Consider the following 5,150-nt stretch of genomic DNA (forward strand, 5'->3'; position numbering starts at 1 on the left):
ACCCATATCTTAGTTATTACTATCTGATTTGCTTTCTAATGGTCGAACCATCGTCTAAAAACATTGGTTTCTCCCATATTCATAAGACAGCGGAATTTTTTATAATTATTTAAAAAGAAAAAGTATTCTTAATTATAAGTTAAATTTGATAAATATTTATATTTTGTACATTGTAAGTTAAATTTGAAGAAACAATTACAATTTGTATATAAAAAGTGGTAGAGAAACCAGTTACTAAAACGCACAATAAATTAAATATTAGCCTCTAGTGTTTCGTTCAGTTCAGGTTCAGAGGTGGACAATTTAAAATATATATAAAAAATAGTTAGGACCAATGCTTAAAATGATTAAAATTTTCAAAACGGTTTAGGAATTCACACAGCTCACTTCCAGACAGACCAAAGGAAAAGAGACGAGGAAACAAACAAAATTTATTTTCATTTTTCTACTTTAACGTTTTTATTTTCTAACTTTAGATTATTTTATGAAATACTGTGTATATTTATTACTTAGGGAACCTGATACCTCTTTGATGTGCTAGTGCGTGGTTCTTGTTCATCTCTTTCTCTCTCTCTAAGAAAATATTTTCTTCTGCCAAGAAAACCATTTTTGAAATAATCAATCCTGTAAATTCTAAAGGTTTGTGTGTATTTAGTGTTTTATAAAACTCTGAACAACTCTTTCTTCTTCTTCTCCTACTTCTATGTTTTGTTATTGTACCACTGATTTACTGTTTCTTGTTCTTACTTTCTTTTGAATCTTTGTTGATTTTTTTTCGTAGATCCAAACTTATATTCTTGGAAACAGGTATGCATGTATATATATATAAGTTCAGATATTTTATGATCAAAAGTACTTTCTTGGCATTATAAAAAGGGTTTGGTTTGATTTGTTCCTTGATTTTTATCCCCAGATTTCTTGTTAAATCTCAAATTTTCTGTGGTTTTATTTCTTTCTGTCATACACAAGTAGTGATTCGTTCCCTGGAACTGTTTTTCATTGTTTTGGTTATCTTCTTTCCATGTCTTGTTTTTTTTCTCTCATGTCAACATTTTCTGAGAAAACAAACTCAATGATCTTTGGTATATAGGACACCCATGCTTGTTTAAATTCATCCTTGGGGATATCTACAATATCAGTCTATTCATCTCTTGTTGTGATGTCTTGACTTTCATGTGATTCATTGCATAAAATAACACATTCCAATCAAACTGGAAACTGATTGTTTTAGGGGAAATTGAAAATTTCTAGATTAAAAATTCATTATTTTAACTGTTCATGTTTCTTTAGACCCCTTTAGATATTTTAAAATCTCACCCACGAATCTTAATTTTATTCTCTGTTTTCTCTTCTTCACATGAAATAATAATAGTAATTTTTTTTCTTTCTAGAAATATCTTCTCAACTTTCCTCTTATGAGGTTTTCTTCAAACTGAAAGAATATACAAAAAACATTCCTTCCAACACTTGCAGGTTTCATTGGCTTTCGCAAATTTGACACTATAAGAGATCTGATGTTATGAGGAATAGCAGGGGTGTGAATAGTAACAGTGGAACAATCAAATGTTCTTATCCATCATCTACTGATGAAGGCTCTCCAAATGATCTATCTTCTTCTCATTTCTTGCATCTGGACAAGACTAGTGATGAGTTAGGTCAATCACATCTTTCCACTTTCTCCATCAGGTAAATCTTATAAGTTTTAATTCCTTTTTTTTTCTTCTCTGATTTGTTTTATGGAGAAGAAGAAGTCATCAGTTTCTTTCTTCACCATTGTTTTATGCAAAGTCAAGTTTTCTTAATGAGTCTGATCATATTAGATAGATCTTTTATTACCATCCATTAAATTTTTCTTAATGGGTCAGATTCCAATGCTAAGAAAAAAAAAACTTTTATCTCTTTCACCTTCTGGGTCATTGTGGAGCTTAAAATGGTATTATTATTGAGTGTTGACTATTTCTATTACTTTTCTTTGATCCATTGGTCCATACCATGTGAGCTTATCTCATCTTTGTTGTGTCTTGTCTCTCAGAAGCTTTTCTTTACAAAGTCTGTACCTTTGTTTTGTCTGGTTGTTATGTACCTACTAATTGAAGACTTTTTGGTTTTCATGATGGTTTTTGCAGAGATTATGCATTTAGTAACCGGACCAAGAACATTCATAAAAGCTGGCCTTTCTCCTCAACAAGTCTGCAACTTTGTTTGAAACATGGCTTAAGTGATCCATTGCCACCTATTCAGCCTCCTGAAGTTTCATCATCCAAGAAGCCAACCAAAACTCGAGTTGAAACCATAAGCTGCAAGAGAAAGTTAGAAAGACTTGGCTCTAATCATCATGCATCAGCAGAGACGACTAAACAAGGCTTTGAGAATGGTTCAAAATCCAAAACACAAGTCACTATGCTCAACAAGACTCCGAGAAAGAAGTGTGGGTTAGTAGTGAAACCTGGAGCTTGTGTGGATATTGCACCAAAAGAAGATCAGGGTTGTCTCTTTTCGGCTTCAGAATCTATGGCTTTGAGAACTTGTCCCATCTGCAAAACCTTCTCATCTGCTTCTAACACCACTTTGAATGCACATATCGATCAGTGTCTGTCTGTTGACTCGGGTAAGCAGCCAGTTAGTAAGCCAAACAAGCCTAGGAACAACAAGCCACGGTTGAAAGTTAAAACGATGGTTGATATCTACGCTTCTGCAAAAGGATGCACACTGGAAGAACTTGATAGAAGAAATGGAACAAAGTGGGCTGTGATCTCAAGCTACTCTAACCAGGTTGTCTCTGATAATAATAATAAGCCTGAAGTTTCCTACAAAGAGAAGAAGCTTGCTGCTGGCGTTGGACCTGTTTACATTGATGCTAAGGGCCAAAAACTTAGGATTATATCTGAGGTTAATGAGAAAGCTTCTTCTGGTCCATCAAGAGAGCATGAAACTGTCAATGAGAAGAAAAATGTTAGTGGAGGTAAAGGGAGTTACAGAAGCTGTAAGAAAAGACTTGAAGGCAATGCTTCAGAGGTAAAACTTATGCATACATTCTTGATTTCTTGAAATAAAATAAATAATAATTACATTGTTTAACAAAGTCACTTGGTGTAACAGATGTATAGAAGAGGGTATTCTGAAGAATGTAGAGGCATGGAGAGGTCAGAAACTCCAGGGACAAGTCAGCATAGGATGCTAAGGAAACATAGTCTTTCAAGGAATGGAAGTAAGAAAGACAGAGGCATTTGTGAGAATGGGCATTCATTGTCAGAAGATCCTCTTGTGTTGAGAGGTCCAAGTCATGTGAGTACTGATTTATCCGAGGCAGTTAACAGTCAAAGCTCATGGAGAAGCTGTGGGGAGAGCCAAGGGAGATTTTTGTGGCAAATCCCTTGAGATGTCCTAAACCTGTGGATAAGGGAGTTATGAAGTTAAAGAAAGCATGGAGGTTTGATGTTTCAGAGGATGAAGATGAAGATTCAGGGAGATGGGAGTCTGAGATGACTCAAGAACGTGAACTGGCAGATTATGATGATTGGGATGGGGATAAGGTCTTTCTAAGCTCGAGTCCTTCAACTAGTGGTGAAAACAATGATACTGATAGCTGGGAAGAGAGTGGTGACAACAAAGGAGATGGTGATGATATGTTGGAGAAAACAGATGCTGAGTTTGAAAGCATGGTTTACGAGACAACTGGTTTTGACACTGAAGAACCAGGAGGAAGCTCATTCATGGAGGTTGATCCCATTCCTATTCCAGGACCTCCTGGATCATTTCTAGAGAGTCCTTGGGACATGGGAACTGATGCAACTGCAACCGAGAATCATGGAAACTTTTGCCAGGTCCAAACTTGCTATAATCAGCTTGATCTGATCACTGACAAGAACTTGTCAGAATCACCTGTTTCAGCAGTTTCAAACTTTGCAGCTCCTGAAACGCAGACGTTTAGTCTAAGTAACATCGTCACCACTGACAATGATCAGTCATGTTGTTGCCAGAGAGAAGAGAATGCTTTGGAAGATACAACATTTAGGCAACCACCACCACCACACAATATGATCCATCAAGATCTTTTGAGTAAGTCTGCTCCTGCGCTTCCTTCAAACTCCGGTCCAGTGTTGCGGCTAATGGGAAAGGATTTGATGGTTATTAACCAAAGAGAAGAGACCTCACATGAAAATTCAATTCCAAAACCAACTTCTCAGTTTCAAAATCTCTCCAAGACACAACAACAAGTGTCTCCTTATGCCCATCTTCATCGTCCTTATGGTGGAAGTGGTTTGTATTTCAACACCAGCGCAAGCTTTTACAACACTCCATGACATTTACTGATCAACTCCAGCAGTTTCTTCCTATCCTTGAAAGATCTTAAAGAAGTTATCTCCTCAACCATTCAACCTCAAGATTCCATGATTCTCTAATTAAGAGGTTGAGAAGAATCTCAAGAGGCTGCTATGAAAAGAATGGTGAGATATAAGTTCGCTTTGAATCTACCTGTAAGCATATTGAGAAACGCCACTACGGTAAATGACCCCACTTTTGTTCAAACTGGTTTCAAAAAGGGGTGATATATAAATATAAAATGTTTATTATTATGTTATGGAACCGCATTTTGAATAAAAAGTATACATGACTTAACATCATGATTCTTTTTTTTTCTGTAGATATATTTTATATATGTGGTTGAGATTATGTGAGGTAGTCAAGATCATGGCACCGTCATGACATGCATTATGTGTACGCAATTTATTTTCTCTTGTCTCACTAATTCCTTATTTTAAAGTGAACATATAAAAAAGTTGATTATACAGCTATATAGATGTAACCTGTTGAGTGTAAACAATGTCACCCAAATTAGATGGGGAAAGATTTTGTGAATAACAACTATAAAGAGAGAGTTGTATTTGGTGATGATGAGCTGTTTTCTTGTTACAAGCAATTTTATATAAAATAAGGAGAATACATTACTGAATACTGGATCTATATATGTATAAAGTACAACCACAACGGCTATATATATTGCATGCGCATTGCCAAAATCATTTGTTCATTATCATATGCACTCCATGCCTTCTTTTGTTTTACATGTTAATTGATGTACACATTTACCACATGTATATTTATGTACACATTTACGAATGTACATAATATTGCATGTAGATTAATAT

At 35.3% G+C, this 5,150-nt stretch overlaps 1 pseudogene; it reads left to right on the top strand.

The window, feature by feature from the left end:
- The first annotated feature begins 395 nt into the window (after nt 1-395).
- LOC130503871 (uncharacterized) lies at nt 396-4,625 on the top strand (annotated as a pseudogene).
- Nucleotides 4,626-5,150: the final 525 nt, after the last annotated feature.

The sequence above is a fragment of the Raphanus sativus genome, unplaced genomic scaffold, assembly GCF_000801105.2.
Source record: "Raphanus sativus cultivar WK10039 unplaced genomic scaffold, ASM80110v3 Scaffold1194, whole genome shotgun sequence".
Taxonomy (NCBI): domain Eukaryota; kingdom Viridiplantae; phylum Streptophyta; class Magnoliopsida; order Brassicales; family Brassicaceae; genus Raphanus; species Raphanus sativus.